Source organism: Stigmatopora argus, chromosome 13 (assembly GCF_051989625.1).
Source record: "Stigmatopora argus isolate UIUO_Sarg chromosome 13, RoL_Sarg_1.0, whole genome shotgun sequence".
Taxonomy (NCBI): Eukaryota; Metazoa; Chordata; class Actinopteri; order Syngnathiformes; family Syngnathidae; genus Stigmatopora; species Stigmatopora argus.
The window spans coordinates 9,507,952-9,526,613 of NC_135399.1; the positions used below are offsets into that span (position 1 = coordinate 9,507,952).

An 18,662-nucleotide genomic window follows, 5' to 3' on the forward strand; every position below is an offset into this window, starting at 1 on the left:
AGTAACAACCTGGCGACCAAACGTCCGATCTACCAAACATCCGGTCGACCAAACGTCCGGTCGACCAAACGTCCGGGGACCAAACGCCTTTCGACGAAACGTCCGAGTACCGGATATAGTTATGTCACTGGACCTTCCCTAACACTTTCAAATTCGGCCCAATATCTCTCTTCATCTAGTTGACGGGATCTTGCGAACACAACACTTAGCGGTGACCCAAAAATCTGAAAACCTCATGATCTAAATAGGCAAAAAAAAGACAGTTTACAGTCGTGTTAGGAGGACACTTTAGATGTGGAGGGACCCAAAGAAATTTCATAACTTGAAGATTTTAGCGTTGGCCCAACAGGCATGTTTCTAAGAGTGCGCGCGAGTGTGTGAGGGATGATACTAATCCTAGTGGAATGAAACATCTTTTATGTTTCCTTCTTCGGCTCTGTGCAGACTTCAGGAGCACATAATGCTCCATCAGAGGGAGGAAATAGAAGAGATGAAGCAAACTAGGGCAATAAAAGGTGACAAAGATGAAACGATTAAGAACAAAAGGGAGACCAGATTTAGCAGAGACTGCTGTCACTTCTCGGTACCTCATCTCTCTCTCTCTTTCTTTCTTTTCAAAGTTCTCTCAGTAACATGTAGAAATGGCAAAATTAAATCTTATGTAATACATAATGCACGAAAAGCCAAACTGCCATGTTTGACTACGAGAAAAGGGAGACAGTGGTTAACAGAAACAAGAATTGCAATCAAGTGAGAAGCACTAAGCAATGCGACAAGTGCGGGTAATTTCCTCCTTCATTTTGGAACTATTTTTCCCAAATGTCGCTTTTTAAGACTCTTCTACAGTAATTTGGGTGTGACGGCCATCGCACGTGTATCAAGTTACTTGCGTCGACTTTACAGTGAGCCAAAATGACGAATATACTAAAACAGGCGACGACCATAAACACACATCGTGTACGCGTTCACATTTCTACATGTCGACACATGATGACATTCCTCAGGCGTACACGTAAAGACACCATTAAAACATAGAAGACAGCTTGCAAGCTTGTAATGTTTCTTTGCTAGGGAAAACAAAAAAAAGACAGGACTTCCCACAGCTTCCCTCTGTGTCATGTGGTAGATCATTGCTAGTTAGGATTTGACCACAAACACTTAAATAAACAGACGCAGGCCTTTGCGGTCAGCGTGTAGGAATTACAGGAAGCGGGGAAATGGTAATATTTCATCAGGCGGAATCATTATCTTGTCGTTTAAGTGAAAAATCTTCGCCACTGAGCTTAATTGTAAACCGCAAAAAAGAAGCGCTAAATGAGACCATGAGAGCAGACTGAAAATATGACTGCATTTCGCAAAGCTGTCCATTTGAATCATTTAATGAACATGTTCTCCTTAGCGAGGAATCCTGTTTCCTCCATCTCAAATGGAAACCGCCTTTATGTCACGAAACAGGAAATGTCCAATAGTCTTCGATGATCTCTTTTGCTATTTAATATTGTTGTAAATTTAATTCCATGTCCCTACGAGGGATGAACAAGTCCCCCCCCCCAATAACATATTTTTCGGCTTCCCTACAGTGGTACCTCTACATACGCGCTTAATTCGTTCCGGGACTGAGCTCGTATGTCGATATTCTTGTAACTCGAATGAACGTTTCCCATTGAAATGAACTAAAAACAAACTAATTCGTTCCAACCCTCTGAAAAAAAAAACCCAAAACAGGATATTGGATTGGAAAAACATTTTTATTTGTTCTAATTCGCCATCCACGGCAACGCACTTGTAAAGGAACAAACAAATTTAAATAAACTTGGATTAATATATACAGACACACTCAAACATACGTTTAATGTAACTTTACACAAAACTGCACATATATTCATACATATATATATAAATATACATATACATACATACACATAGATGGACATGAATACATACAATTTTACTATTGTTACTTTAACTTATGTTTGTTCCTGATTTTTGATCAGACAGAAAATTGCCCTTCCAAAAATGTGACTTTTATATTGTTTTTTCCTCTTCATTGTTTATTGTTTGGCTGGTGCGACTTATACTCGAGTGCGACTTATAGTCCGAAAAATACGATATATTATAGTACTGTACATACATTTTTTTTGCAATACACCTCCATATTATTTATCGCCCTTTCACTGCTGTTGGTAGTGAATGATTTAAAAGTAGAATTTCCCTTTTTGGGATTTCTAAATGAAAAAATGTCACAGAAAATGCAGCATGGGAAAAAAAATGACTATTATTTACTGCTAGTTGTTTTTTTCTCAAATCTTTTACTTCATCCCCCCCATATTCCCAGAAAAGGTGTTTGTTTTCCTTTTGTTGACACCCAATTTGCCCTCACGCAAGTCGTCACATCGCGCCGAACCGACGACGTTAACCGTGTGTTTGTGCCAGTTCCGGGATTTGCGGCCCAAAACACATTAATTAAAGCCCACGCATTAATCTCGCGCAGATTTGGCTCTGGGTTTTATGAGCTCATCAAAGCGTTCCGTCCACTGAGTCACCGTCTCCTGCCTGCCCCCCTTTGATAAAGAGCACACTTCCCTCCAATCTGTTCTCAAAGAATGACCTTTGAGGAGGCAACGGAAAAGGCCCCGTAGCAAAAGTGTGTTTATATCCTACGACGGGCTCCCGTCAGCTCTGACAAACAAGCCGTAGATTCACAACGATACAGTCCGAGCTGTCGTTTTGACGCTGATCCGTATCGATGCTGCTCCGTCTCCCGTTAGAAATGAGGCCAATTTGTCATCGGCGTAGAAGCTTTATTAACAGCGTTGGCAATCTTTGATTAGAATCCATCGTGAAAGATAATTAACTCATTGGCTGCCGTTCAAAAGGATGAACGTCAAATCTTTTCCGTTGGCAGCCAAAATGGTTTGGATGATTATCGCCGTCAATGGTTATTGACTACCGTATTTTCCGGACTATAAGTCGTTCTTTTTTTGTGTGGCCGGGGGTGCGACGCTTCATTATATTATTTCACGTTATTTTTTCACTGAACAGCAAGAGGCGGCAGGTTTTTTTATAGGTTGGGACTTGTGTGAATAAATTCACACATTATCATATCATTACACGTTATTTTTTCACTGAACCGCAAGAGGGCGTTCTAGGCTTGTGGTCATAATTTGAACATTGGATGGTGGACTTATCCCCTCAGGGGTCGCAACAGGAAATTCATAGAATTGCTTGGATTTTATAAAAACAACTGAGAATGGCTTACCATAATAATAATAATTTATCCTATTTTGGAAAACCGTATTAAATTTTATCCTCACAAAAAGAGGATAATGCAGTAAACATTCGCTTTTTTATTTAATATTTGGAAAAAATTTCAATTAAAATAACACAGAAGTGAACATTTTAAATATTCGTTGCATTTATATTTATTTATTTATTTCGGATTGGAGAAATTTATCTTTTATATTACTATATTTTTAAATCCATCTCTGCCAGTGGCAGCAAATCCGTTTAAGATTGTTTTACTTTTCATTTGCTAGATATAAATGCGCATGTCAAAAATGGATTTTTCATATATTGCTGTCAATGGCAGTTAAATTATTATCAAGCAATCAAATGGATTGGACATATTTGACGATTTGGTTTTTTTTCTGTGCGAGACCGCCATATTGCGAAATACAAATCCTAAAGTAAAGCGTTCGTGAAGTTAAACCCTTGGGTGAGTAAACAAAAACATAAATGTCCACATGGACGTTGTGAAAGTAATAGAACGGGTGGATTTCCAGCAGCGGAAAAGATTCCAGCTGCTGTCCAGCTGTACATCATCAATTCCAAACACACACACACACACACACACACACACACGTAGGAGAGTGGTAAAATCATTTAAGATGTGTTGCTAGGGCGACCGTCAAGGAGCTGATGTGGAACGCTCTGGTTTTTGGGCACAATTATGTAATCGCTCTTAGTCAAAAGGGCTCACATCTGCCAGGCTGGATGGATCAGATGATTGCGCCTGCACTTGTGTTCAGACCTGGCAACCGTATGATCACCGCCTGATTGGATTTTCGTACGGAACAAATTCACGTCGTGTCATCAAGTTGAACCACAGACATTTAGGCCATATTGGAACTTTTTTTAAATACCATTGACCAAGATAGATGTCCAATGAGTGCTTCTTCTCATTCTTCTGCTGTGTCTTTAAATAGCTTTATCAATAGTAGACGTCCAATTTATTATTTGTTAAAAAAACATGTGTAGTGAGGCTTTTATTCTTAAGAAAAAAAGACTATGTAGAGCAAGGGTGTCAGACTCGGGTTGGTTTGCGGGCCACTTTAACGTCAACTTGATTTCATGTGGGCCGGACCATTTTAGATATAATATTTAGATTTTTTTTTAAATAAATGAATTAAAAGAACTAGATCAAAAGCCCTGAATATTCTGTTTTTTATAGATCTAAAACAATGCTTTTTTTCTTAGTAAGGGAAAATCTCTTTTAATCATTATTATAATTATCGATTTAAAAGGAGGAAAATCAGGAAATTTAATATACATCTATATCTATCATTTTAATTTGATTCTAACACAGAAAGTCGCCACTGATGATTTACTTTCCCGGGCCACACAAAATGATGCGGCGGGCCAGATTTGGCCCCCGGGCCGCCACTTTGACACCTGTGATGTAGAGTAAGGCTTTTATTTGTTCCAAATATTGAATGCATATAGTGAAGCGTTATTTTCATTGTGTGCTAAGATTTTTATTTGTTAAGAATATAAATCTACAGACTTTTTTCCTTCCAAAAAAGTCTATGTACATAGTACACAGTAACGTTATTTTTAAATTTAAAATAAAACTAGACCATGCATAGTAAGGTTTTTATTTGTCATATGTTAAGGTTTTTTTTGTTTATCTCATAAAATAAATAAAAAAATACGTATATGCATAGTAAAGCTCTTTTTACATAAAAAAAACACCATCCATAGTAAGGCTTTTATTTGCAATTTTTTTATTGCTTAATATCTACTACATCCTTTTCCAATATAGTTTTAATACAATAACACACCGTTCTTTCCATGTCTGCCACCATAGTCGCAGTGAAGCCAATTGCCAATACGAATTTCCTGTCTCCTCATTGGAATACTTCCCGTTGTCTTTTCTTCTCTTTTTTTTTTTTACATCCTCCTAATTTTGACTTAAGAGTTGATTCACTCCACTTCATTTCTCCCGCCCCGTGCTGTTTACGCACACACAACGCATAAAAACCCTCTCACTTTTCCTCAAATTCAAGGAAAAGACGCGCAAGAAGAAAAAGTAAATCAAATGAATGTCCTTCAAACAAGGTCAAGCTCTGTTACTCTCCAAAAGCACAAATGCTTTACAGAAGGAAACAAGGATTGTAATTGAGTTAAATGCCTAAAAAGACAGACATCTAAGCAACAAAAAAAAGGATGAGCAAAACTAACAGGTATTAATCATCCCCTTTGGGTCCTGCTTTGCAATAATTACTGTCAGATGGCAACACTTTTTTATGTTTGCAGCATCCAGGGAATGGATGAATACGATCCAACTAAAATATAAATGCACATATGTTAACACTCACTCATACATACTAATCTGCTGCAAATGCAATACGCACAAACGCTACTTCATTATGTTTACGGTGTTCCTGGTACGGCTTGAGCGTACACGAATAGATGCCATAAAATAAAATAAATAAAGTTTTCCGAAAGGAATTATGTTGCAGTATTAATTTTTCTGGACGGGGTTTTCAGAATGACGCGTGTGTCGTCGATCCAAAGATTGGACACATGTACATCTCTTTTGGGGCGAGGGGCTTGAGAATGAGGTCAAAGTACTTTGAAAACGAGGCCTGCCAGATTGAATTGGGGGCCAACTTTTGGTCAAATCCTGCAGGAACGGGGAAAACTGGACAATGTGCTTCCACTCTGCTGAGAAGACATTGTTTGAAAATGTAGAAGACGCTGCTGTTTCTTCCCTTTCCTGTACTATTATTCTCACTAGTATTACAATTCATGCTTACATTTACAGTGATGTCACTTTGCCACTTTTGACCCACTGAAACTAGAGGACGTACGTACGTACTGTACTGGGCCTAATTCCCAAGTGTTAAACGCCATTTGTGTTAATGGCGTCTACCCCGATTTGGCCTCCAAGAGGCACTGAAATCATCTTTGCATATTTGGAAGTGCCTTATTATGCAAGTACCTGTTCTTACTAACCTTACTCTCTCTCTCCTTATCTCTTTCCTTTCCTTCCTTCCTTCCTTCCTTCTTCCCTTCCCTTCCCTACCTTCCTTCAATTCCCTTCCTTCCTTCATTCCTTCCTTCCTTTCCTTCCTTCATTCCCTGCCTTCCTTGCTTCCTTTCCTTTTTTCCTTCCCTTCCATCCTTCCTTCCTTCCTCCCTTCCTTCCTTCGTCCCTTCCTTCCTTCCTCCCTTCCCTCTTCCTTCCCTTCCTTCCCTCTTGCTTCCCTTCCTTCCTTCAATTCCTTCCCTCCTTCCCTTCCTTCCCTCTTGCTTCCCTTCCTTCCTTCAATTCCTTCCCTCCTTCCCTTCCTTCTTTCTTTCCTGCCTTCCTTCCTTTCTTCCTGCCTCCCTTCCTTTCCTTCCTTCATTCCCTGCCTTCCTTGCTTCCTTTCCTTCTTTCCTTCCCTTCCTTTCCTTCCTTCATTCCCTGCCTTCCTTGCTTCCTTTCCTTCTTTCCTTCCCTTCCCATCCTTCCCGTCACGTGAGCCTTCCTTCCTTCCTCCCTTTCTCCCTTCGTCCCTTCCTTCCTTCCTCCCTTCCCTCTTCCTTCCCTTCCTTCCCTCTTGCTTCCCTTCCTTCAATTCCTTCCCTCCTCCCCTTCCTTCTTTCTTTCCTGCCTTCCTTCCTTTCTTCCTGCCTCCCTTCCTTTCCTTCCTTCATTCCCTGCCTTCCTTGCTTCCTTTCCTTCTTTCCTCCCCTTCCCATCCTTCCTTCCTTCGTCCCTTCCCTCTTCCTTCCCTTCCTTCACTCTTGCTTCCCTTCCTTCCTTCAATTCCTTCCCTCCTTCCCTTCCTTCCTTCTTTCTTTCCTGCCTTCCTTCCTTTCTTCCTGCCTCCCTTCCTTCCTTCCTTCCTTCCTTCCTTTCTTTCTTCCTGCCTCCCTTCCTTCCTTTCTTTCTGCCTCCCATCCTTCCTTTCTTCCTCCCTTCCTTCCTTCCTTCCTTCCATCCTTGTGTTCGTTCATTCATTTATTCTTTCTTTCTTCCTTTGTTTTATTTTTTTCTTTCTTTCTTTCCATTACTTCTTTCACTCTTTCTTTCTTTCCATTACTTCTTTCACTCTTTCTTTCTTTCTTTCTTTCTTTCACTCTTTCTTTCCTTCATTCCTTCCTTCCTTCCTTCCTTCCTTCCTTCTTGTCCTTCTCTCCGCAAGCACAGAGGAGCCGGACAAGCTCGTCTCTATAGTCTCGACTGCGAATGGCCACCTCCTGGTTTTTTAAATGAGTTGTAGCAAGCATACAATATATAAATAATTCAGTATTTAAATCTATTCATGAGCTGTTGCTGCGCTTTAGTACAATACTTTTGTCTTCCTGTCAAACCCCGCGACCGTCACCACCCGCCGTCTAGCCGGCCGAGAGTCACTTTGCCGAGCCAGGTTCTCCATCGCCTTGTTTCCTATCACTCGTGGGTCGCCGCCAAACGTCCCCAGTATGACCTCCAGATTCGACGCATCATGCGTTGACGTCACGTGAGCCATTTTTTTTAAATTGAAGTAAGATAAATGATTTTGGAACAAGGAAGCCATAGCAAAAACTGAAATAAGTGTCATGTGAGTGATTTTTTTTTCTTCGTATAATTGAGAAATAGTGACGCTTTGTATCATTGAAGATCTTTGTGCTCGACATCCCCTACGAGATGTCACATTCACCACACGCATGAGCTTTCACAGACGGCCAATCAGGACAGAAAGCATAAATTTGAATCCTTAATATTCAAATTGGATCCAGTCCGCTGGCAGAGAATGGAATGAATTAAAATGGCTTGAAAAGGACATTCTTGACACTTTCAAAAACCAATTGTCATGCAAACCTAGTACCGTAGAATGCCAGATTAAAAGAATAATGTTGAAAAACAAAAAAAATATGATGCCACTTTAAGTGTAAATGCAACAACAGAGCAATTGCATAGAAACCTTTCCTTTCCCCATTTTTTTTATTGGTAGGCAGTATACATAGGGGCTGAGTCATATTGCCCATTATGTCAGTGAAAAAAAGTAGTCAGACAGAATTATGAGTTTGTTGTAATGACCTAATTTAGAGTAGTCACAGCTCAGTATGAAATGTCAAATGCATGCATGCATCCATCCATTTTTGGGGGGGCTTTTATTGAGTCACTTTCATCAAATTGACATTTCTCAGAGGATAGACTCACCAAATGCTTTAGATGGTTAAAGTGGGGAACTCATGAACAGTTAACTCACAGGAAGGCTGACAATTATTTTGCTAAGTCGTTCATCACTGATTTTATGTGTGTGATGAGTCGCTTATTCAGATCAAATATGAATAATGTTAGTTACTGTCATATTACAGTTTAACATTTCTATCCGCTTTCATCGAGGACGACAGAAATCGAAATATTTAGTTTTTTTCTCCCAAAAATCAAATGAATATTTTTCTATTCCAATTTTATATTTAAGATGAATATTTAAACATAACAAATGACAAAATATTACTGTTGCCCCATTTTGTTAAAAAAATTAATACATTTAACATTAAATGAGATATTAACTCCCTAACACGATAAAATCAGATGTATTGTTTTTTCCTTTTTTAAATTAAAAATAAATCAACCAACAAACAACATTTCTCAAGAGAATATTTACTTCATTCTTCAAATAATTTTTAAAATCTCTAAACAATTGAATTTTTTTAAAAACTTCAAATCAACAAAATATAAACTACTATCCTGAATAAAAATGTTCAGAATTTAGAAATAATTAAGATAGCAGTAACTCTTAACAACCCTAGCAATGCCATTGGCGATGATAGACGTCCAATCATTTGGCTCTTTTGTCCTAAAATTGTTTATCCCTAATAGACGTCCAATCCTTTTAAGATGGGATTGGATTGGATAACTTTATTCATCCCGTTCGGGAAATTTCGTTGTCACAGTAGCAAGAGGGTGAGGATGCAGAAATAGGAAAGGCATTTTAGACATAAATAGATAGGTAATAAGTAAGTTAATAAATAAATACATGAATAAATATATAAATAAATAAGCGTGTTGCTGAAATATATATATATAAATATAAATATATATATATATATATATATATATATATATATATATATACATACATATACATACATATACACATACGTGTGCATACACATAGATGCATGCATACGGTAGGTCTTAACACTCAGCCGTTTGTTTTGTTAAAGAGCCTGACAGCTGATCCTGCATTGAGGGTGAAGCAGTCTATTGCTGAAAGAGCTTCGGAGGGACTCCACAGGAGCCTGTCAGTCCTCCTAGCTCAAATGAATTGGACATCTATCACTGCCACTGGCATCAAATGAGATAAAACACACAAAAAGAAGAGGAATTGAACATTTTTATGTAAACAAAAAAAATCAAAAATAGTCTCTGAGCAAACTAGCTAATTAGCAATAAAGCTCGGCATGATGTAATATCTTCCTTCCACTTCAAATGGAATAGACCTCCAGCTCTGTAAATGTCAAGGAATAACGCCAGTTCGCTTCCAGTCCTGCTGTGAGAGTAATCTGTGTTTGCTATTCCACCAATGATCCGTCTTGGTGTCCATCTAATATTAGATGGAAGTGCATTATGGTCCAAAGGATAATTTATGGATGTGTGACTGCTTGGCCGAGTCTCTGGCTTGAATCCAATGCGCCAACCCAAAGCTCGATCTTCCTGTCAGCAGTGTTTGACGCTTCTTGTGTTGCTCAAGGGCCGCTCCAGTGAGAAAGAAGGCCACCCGGAGGGAAATTGACAGGGAACAGTCTGAGCGGGCCAAGGTAACAGTCACTTATGACATCAATCCCCGCTCGAAGAGGTGACATCAGAATAAAAATGGGACGTTAGTGCAGGCTGCCAAAGGTGGAAAAGTCAAGAAAACCATATGAGCAGATTCACTTTACTATATCTTAGTTATGAGCCTCTAGAGTGAACATGATATATAACTTTTTTAAATTATTATTATTATTTATAGTGTAGGAACAATAAGACAAATGTTGGAGTTAAATAATAGTGCAGAGAGGGTTTTAAAAGTCCAAATAATATAAATTAAACACTTACGTAGTGGAAACACACTTTGAGACTTCAGAAATTTGCTACCGATTCTTAAGTTTAAAAAAAATTCAAATAGTCCAGTTCAAAGGCAATCTACATAAATTTCCGTCTTTTTTTTTACAATGAGTTAACATCCAAAAACATTTTTTTCCGGGATTTATTTTAATTCCAGTCATTGCTTAAGGGTAAAGAATAGATTACAATCAATTGAATCAAATGTTAAATGGCCCAAAGTAAGGATTATATTTGTTTTGGTAGGTTCCATCATCTTTTATCTTCTCCCCAAAAGTAATTTTCAATGAATATGACCAAAAGCATTGCATCCACAGAGCATAGTGCCCGATTAAAACGCATCACTGAAGATGAAACCCACACCAAACAAAATTGGGAGTAGTTAGGTCAGCAAAAAAAAAAAAAAAATCCTCTGGCTCTCGCTTGTGTTCCTTCCGAGCCGGTGGGCATGACGCAAAAAGACAAAAGCAGAGAAAAAATGCAAAATCACTCAGAAAAGAAGCCAAATGCCACGAGTGCATGACGCTTCGTGGCTGAAATAAGACGTACGTTTCTCTGACCCGTGACTTGCTTGAATGAATGCTTACACGCGAATGAGCTCTCTAAAAGTAAAAATAGAGGTTGGTTAGTGGGTTTATTTCTTGCCAGTATGGCTATAGCACATGTGGCAAAGTGGCGGCCCGGGGGCCAAATCTGGCCCGCCGGATCATTTTGTGTGGCCAGGGAAAGTAATGAGTCATGAGTGCCGACTTTCTGTTTTAGGATCAAATTAAAATGAAGAGTATAGATGTATATTAAATTTCCAGATGTTCCCCCTTTTAAATCAATAATTGTAATTTTTTAATCCATTTTTTCTGTGTTTTTAGTTCAAAAATCATTTTGTAAAATATAAAAATATATAAAAAAAAGCTAAAATAAACATTATTTTAGATCTATAAAAAACGGAATATTCAGTGCTTTTAATCCAGTTATTTTAATCCATTTATTTTAAAAAAATGAAATATTATATCTTAAATGGTCCGGCCCACGTGAAATCAAGTTAAAGCGGCCCGCGGACCAACCCGAGTCTGACACCCTTGGTCTGTAGTAAAAGAATTTAAATACATTAATTACATATCCTCGTAGAAAAGTATTCAGGGTCCAAACATCCACTGTGATTTTTTTTTTTTTTACATATTTCGTATTATATATGCAGTATGACAAAAAAAAGTACATAATTGTCAATATTCAAAAGTACAGTTGTCCCAATCACATATTAGTCCGAGTCACCATATTCTCACAATCCAATCTTGGTAATGAATTTATAACAAAACATACATTTACGTATGTTTCTTTTGACAAAATCCTCATCCATCTTTATTGTTTTGTAATTAATATATATTTTTTCAATCATAATATTTTTCTGCCCGATTCCGATCTTCTAAAAATGTTGCGTTGTAAAAACAAAAAGAAAAAACACATTTTTTTGTTTCTTTTGACAATATACATCTTATTTTGTTAATTTGTAGCTCTAAAATTAAAGGAAAAAAATCTTACTTTTTAAAATCTTATCTTTTTCACCTAATTCCAATCTTTAAAAAAAGAAAAATACTCAGGCCCATTTCCAAACATCCCTAAGATCTTATTTTGAATTTCAACCCTCTTATAGCCTTTTATTTTCTTTCCTGTGCTCCCATCCTTTGAAATATCCGTATACACTAGTGAACGATGATACGCAAGGGTTGCGAATGTCCTTTAATTCTGCCGGAAAAGTCCCATTTTTCCTCTTCCAAAGCTTGTGTAATTCCATTCTTCAAAGTACCCATTCAGCCCATACAAAAAAAATTCAGGTTGAGTCCAAATTTGGCCAAGTGATGAATCATTTGACGGCCAACTATATTTTTAAAAAGCTTTTCCTACGCTCCTGCACCCCCGAAAATTCATTTCAAGCCCGACTTTGAGCCAGGCAGAGGAAATAAAGCAGGCGAGCGCGGAAGAGCGACTGTCGCAAGGGGCCACGAGGACAGCGCTGACGGGAGATGAGAAAATTGGGCATTCTCCTCGTGTGCGTCAAATGGGGGGTTTGGGGGGGATGCGGCAGCGCAAGCATCCTAGTATCAAAAGAGAGAAGAATATGGCTTTAACCTTTTGCACAGGAGGCCATATGACCCCAATAAAGATATTCTTTCTCTGGCTGCACATATAATCCCTTGGAGAGTTGAAGCTAAAACAAAAAATGTTTTAAGTCAAGCTTCTCGGAATGATTTGAGTAGCTGAGTTAAAAGGTTCCATTTCCACGTGAATAATTCTGGAGACTAGATGTTTCTCCATATATTTATAATAAAATTTAAGAAATTTCCAGAATACAGGATGAAATAAAGTTCTAATCGAATCCTAATTGAATCCTAATTGAATCCTAATCGAATCCTAATCAAATCCCAATCGAATCCCAATCGAATCCCAATCGAATCCCAATCGAATCCCAATCTAATCCTAATCTAATCCTTATAACATGTTGCTTGCAATGTGTTTTTCTATAAATATATCTTTACACCTTTTTGCCCTTTTAAAAACCAAGCTGGCTCAATTTTTCACACTTTTAGAGAAACTTGCAAATATTTTTTTGTGTTTACGTTGTATTAGTCTTGTTTTTCATTATTTGAAGGATTAAGGTAAAGGAATGTTCTTAAATTTAAAAAATAATATTGTTCAAGACACTATTTTTGCTTGATTGTTCTAAGCAAAATATGACAAGATGTATGATTCTAAGTTATAATACTGTTTTTGTTTTATTTTCAAGGAAGAAGGAAGAAGGAAATATGTCAACTATGTTCAGAATGTCAGAAAAAGTAGTTTAAAACACTATTTTGCTTCCTTTTAGATCAAACCTGACAAGATGTGTTGATTTAAGAAGTATTTACTTGAAGTAAGTGCAATAATCCTACACATTAATTTCCCAACTATTATTTAACATGCAAAACAAGATGAAGAAAAACCCCAAACGTGATTAGATTTAAGAAAATAAACCTTAATAAGATGTAACAAATGTGCCATTTGCTCCCAAAACGCATTCAAAGCAAACAGGATGCACCAAATGAAATAAAAAGTCAATTTGGCCAACTCGGACGAGGGAATTTATACACTATGAACTTTCAAGTGCCTCACTTAAATCAATTTATTCCACATATTCATTGTAAAGACTAAGGCTTAACATTATATTGAGTTTAACTGGAGGCTTTTTGTGCTCTTATGCAGACCATGTCTCTAAATGTATGCAGATAAATGCAACCGCGGGCCTGCTAGCACAAGTACGACGATCGTGTGGCATACCGAAACACTTAACACTTTATTATGCATTATTCATCAAAGGATGGCCCCTATACGAGACACCGTCTATATACTGTAACATGATCTGAGGTTTATTTTAATGATGAATTAAACTCAGGTTTTGTGGAATTTTTTTCTAGTCTTGCTTGGCAAGGTGTTTTTGTTAAATCATGTTAATGTTGAACTTTGGAAAACTGACGTTTAGCCTGTTTTTGAGAAGGTATTTGTTTTGGTTTTGTATCTTTACATTTGTCACACAGGTAGTATTCAATTATTCTGATTGGGATTATGATAGAAATCACTGCCAGTCTTAATGGATTGGACGCCTATCTCTCGATAGTGGTAGCAAATGGGTTAATAAGAGAACAAAAAAAGCAAGCTATTTAAGCCAAACTTAGAATGTGCGTGATGTCTACTTAAAATCTTAAATTAGCACAATTAATAGGAAGTTTTACTGTTTACTACGTAGAACAACAAGCAGTTCGCTGACAATGTGGTCATTTCTTTGTCACGGGGAGAAAAAAGGCTGTTTTACTTTGTTTCATTGCACACTTAATTTGTCTGGGTTGCTTAAGCCCAGAAATTAAAAGCAGGACGAGGTCGAGGGAGCAAAAAAAAAAAAAAGATATGACAGAAGATGTGACAGCACACGTTGAAGCCGTTAACATCTGTTTCCCTTTAAGTGGCTTAGTGTCAATTCTAACCTCCCTGATAGCAATATCATTGTATTAGCTCATCCATCCTCCATTCAGGCTTAATTGAGAACATTTGTGACGGCGCTAACAATCGATAATGAGCTTGTGTGGGCTCGATGGTGGCTACTGCATGATATTTTTCCCCCCTGAGAAAAGCCAGCTTGAATGCGAGCATTTTGTCCTGTGCCCGATGACAATGCTGCTTAATCATCTTAATAGGAGCGTAGCGAGACGTGTGGCAGTTCTCTTACTGTGGGTTCTCCAGCCCGCGTGACATCATTGCTCTAGAGAGACACCTGGACCTATTTTATGTAACGCAGTAGTTGGAGCCAAAAACATAGAAATGCAGATGTACGGGTCTGCAAACTAGGGCAAGTGGCGTCTCGGTGGATCGCAATCTTGTATCTGTCAAGTGAGTCAGCGTAACGCGAGTGCACCGGCTGGCTAGCCAGATAAGTGCTTCTGTTTGTTTCATCTTTGCACCTTCATGGCCTGACTCGACTCAGCTATTTGTAGCTTAATAGAGAGTGCTGATCTTGGATGTGCACTTGAATCTGTTTTCTTTCTTTCCTTATGGCACTACAGTAATACCTCGTTTATCGCTGTAGATAGGTTCCAAGACCTGCCGCAATAGGTGAATAGGGACTGTGTTTTTATGGTGTCCATTTACTATCATTTGGACTTCTAAAGCTCTTTCTGTATGATTTTTTAACTCACCCATGACAATACTTTTTTTCTGCAGTGTTGCACTGTTAAAAAATCACATTTTGCTATTCAACAAAATTAAGATCGTGCAGTATTTTGTTGTGATGATATTCGTATCCAAGGCAATTTCTTTTTTCGGAAGTCGGCTATCCATAGGGTGGCCAATGCAGCTTCCATACAGACCATAGTCTTTATATGCGATTATTTATTTATGTGTCTTCCTGATGTTAGCCTCGTCTTTCTTGATAAGGCGAATGGGAGATTCATTAACTCTGAAATGGCGAGCGATGGCAGAGTAATTTTTCCCTTTTCTTGCATTTGCTCTTCCGCTTCACTAGTAGGAGCTTCACTACCGAAGGTAGAGACTGCCCCAACTGGTGACATACTATACATTTAAACTTTTCATATGTATTTGTCTTATCCAATCCGCGATGTGCTGAATCCGCGATACTTGATCCGCAAAGTGGCGAGGTATTACTGTAAATATTTGAGTATCATTTTAGGCGCAAACCACTTGAACTGAAAACCGCTGCCACCCTCCCACTCCGAAGGGATTGGACATCTTTGATTGACTTTCATTTAGCATCTTAATTATTGATTATTTTTATTTTGATTCATTAGATTAGATTAGAACTTTATTTCATCCCGTATTTGGGAAATTTCTTGGTTGCAGTAGCAAGACAGACACAAGACACACAAGACATTGTAGACCTAGGTAAAAAACTGGAGCCACAAACAGGAAATCCACAAGGTGAGGACTTTCTGCAGACTGAGACTTAGGTTACCGCACAGTCTCTCAGTAGTCTGGAGGTTTTAAAGATCATCTTCCTTGCCTCCTTTTGTGTTAAAACTCAGGAAGAGGTTATGATCAAACATGAAAACATGAAACGTAAAGCGGTGACTACATTTTTGGGTAAGATCTCAGAAAATGAATTCTGTAGGCAGCTTGTCTATCGCCATAAATGGCAGGCAATGAGCTAAAATTGAGCATGGCGATCATTAAAAACATTTTCCGAAAACCCGGGAAAAAAAAAATCAATAAACCAGGAGGGACTGAAATGAAAGGTTCAGATTAATTCGCTTCGCCCAGTAGGTCCTCCTCATTCTAATATAGCGAGCTTAATTTAAAATATCTAAATAAGAGCCACCAGGGATGCAGAAATGTGCTGAATTCTTAAATAAACAGCCAAAAGCTGAATAAATGCAGCGTGGTGGCGCGACTAGGACTCAAAGGGTGACGGATTAACACCTGCTAGACTGCTTTCAAGGCTATTTGGGGACACGGGGCTGTAAATGAGCAGAGTGAGAACCTGTGCAAGTCATTGGAATGACTCGGATGTAAATACTACAGGCAGGCTGCGAGGCTGCAGGCTGTGACACGATCTGATTGTATCTTCACACAATCACAGCCTGTTCACACCCAAGTAATCGGCTCACACGCACTCGTGAGTGATTCTATGGGTAAGAGTGTGTGTGTGTGTGTGTATGTCGAGACCACCGCCACGTTGACTGGAGTCCCTTAAGATTTTATTTGGAATAAGTCTATACAAATTTGCACAAAATAAATCAACTTACTATTGAGGAAAACATTCGCGAATCCAAGGGGGAGCCCTATAATATTAAGGGGCTCTTAAAGGCCTCATAAAATGGATTGTTTTTCAAAAAGCAATTATTAGTATTTGAATCCAATACTTGGTCCAAGAAGAAAAATGCTATTAAGAACCTTCCCACAGCAACAGTTCAAAAAGCAAGATTAAAAAGGGTGGGTTCTTTACGCATGCAAATTTACACTCTGGATGTGCGGATGATCGTTATTTTTGAAATTCACTCATCATGCCGTGACGTGTTTAATTGATCAGATCGAAATGTTTCTGTATTAGCACTAGCCTTAGCAAAATTATTAAAGACGATGCAGAATTCAACGTGCAGTGGTGCATGATCTAGTGTAGGGTTTATGTTCTAAAAATAAACAGACCATTTTAATATGACACTATTCCACAACGTGGGGCCCTACCATATGAGCAGCTGTTTTTTCCTCCATCCACCATTTTGTTTTCCCCTTTACAGTTTAGAAATCGAGACTTTTCTTCCCCTCTATGTGCTTTTATATGATATAAAATATTTTTCCCTAATACACACTGTACCTACCACATGAGCACAAAAGAATTGTTCTTTTTTCCCCTTATCCACCCTATTGTTTTCCCTTTTCCATCTCATTGAGTATTGCCACTGTCTTGTTTCATTAGCAGGTTGTGACTAAGATGACAATTTTTCAATGGTGGGACCAATCAGTTTGCATATCCATCCGACTATTTGGCTGCCAATGACAGAAATCGCTTGCAAAATGAATTGGACATCTATCGCTACCAATGGCACGCAACCATTCCAAGCTCAATCGAACCCAATAGATTGTTTACACACCAAGAAGCTATTAAAAGTCCAACAGACAAACTGCCTACCAATGAGTCAGAGGCAGAGCTCCTACGCGACATCAGATTTGAGAAACAAACTGGCATCGGGATCGTCTATAAAATGTACATTTGCATGAACTCCCCGCCTGGAGCCATCCCGCCCGCCCCTTTCGGATTATTAGAAACAATGCTGACCTCAGCTGGGCCAGAAGAGTTACTGCTGTTGTTTAATGACTGGCCTCGGCACCGACACCCCCGAGGAGATCCGGCTCCATTTGTTAGTTGTCTAAATGAACAGGTGGACGACAGTAGAGACAAAAGAAAGAAGGCAAGAAGGCATCGCCGCACACAGGCCAACTAATGAGGCAGCTGCTATGCGTCTTCCGAGACCCACGCGAACCAGAAAGGCAACCCGGCGTAACCCCTCGCGGAGGAACGAGACGTGAAGGCTGGGGAAAGAACGGCTGGGAATGTAATGAGATTGTGGGGTTTGGTGGGGGGGCAGTGGTGGGAGGAGCACGAGTGGCGGAGGGAAAATAAAGAAAGGTCACCATAGAGGGCAGGGGGACGACGATGGCGGCCCGATCCGAGAGCGGTCCACTGATGAGAACGGCGGCGTGAAGAGCGGCTCAAGGTTGTCAGATAAGACCGCCGATGGGAAGAAAGATGGACCGCCATGGAAAGGGAGAGAGCGGCAAGGGGAAGGTTTCAAGCACTCTCCACAGGGAGAAAAAAAAGAAAGAGTGATTAAGTAGAAGCAAGCGGCCGTCCAATAAACAAGCGGGCCGCCTTCCATTCCTTAATGAGTTCCCTCGTTTTTTCGGCCTCTCTTCCTCACATTTATTTACTGCCTTTAACATGATCTCATTTGCGCCCATGTTCATTCATCTGGCATTGTCGCTTTCCTCGCCTCCCTTTTCAATATTTTCTGCCTCAATTCATTTTTGTTGTTGTTGTTGTTGCCGCCGTGGCTTTTCAGATCCCACCTCTTTTGTTTTTCGTCTCTCTTTAGCCCCCCTGGCGAGTCGGAAGCAGGAAAGGACACTGTGTCACACTTTATGTGGAACACTAGCTAGCGTGGCTCGTTTTCACGCATCCGGAAGGCGCGTTTTCGCTGTTTGATATTCGTCGTGAAGCAAAGCAAAGTGAAACCATCATCTTGCGCCATCAAATGCCATTTAACAATAGTACTATACTTTCTGATTTGTGAAAAAATGACTGGACCTTAAAATTAAA

At 39.0% G+C, this 18,662-nt stretch overlaps 1 long non-coding RNA gene across 1 annotated transcript in view; it reads left to right on the plus strand.

The window, feature by feature from the left end:
* LOC144086761 (uncharacterized) overlaps window positions 1–18,662 on the plus strand; it is a 35,272-nt gene that overhangs the window by 6,897 nt on the left and 9,713 nt on the right. The window lies entirely within an intron of this gene.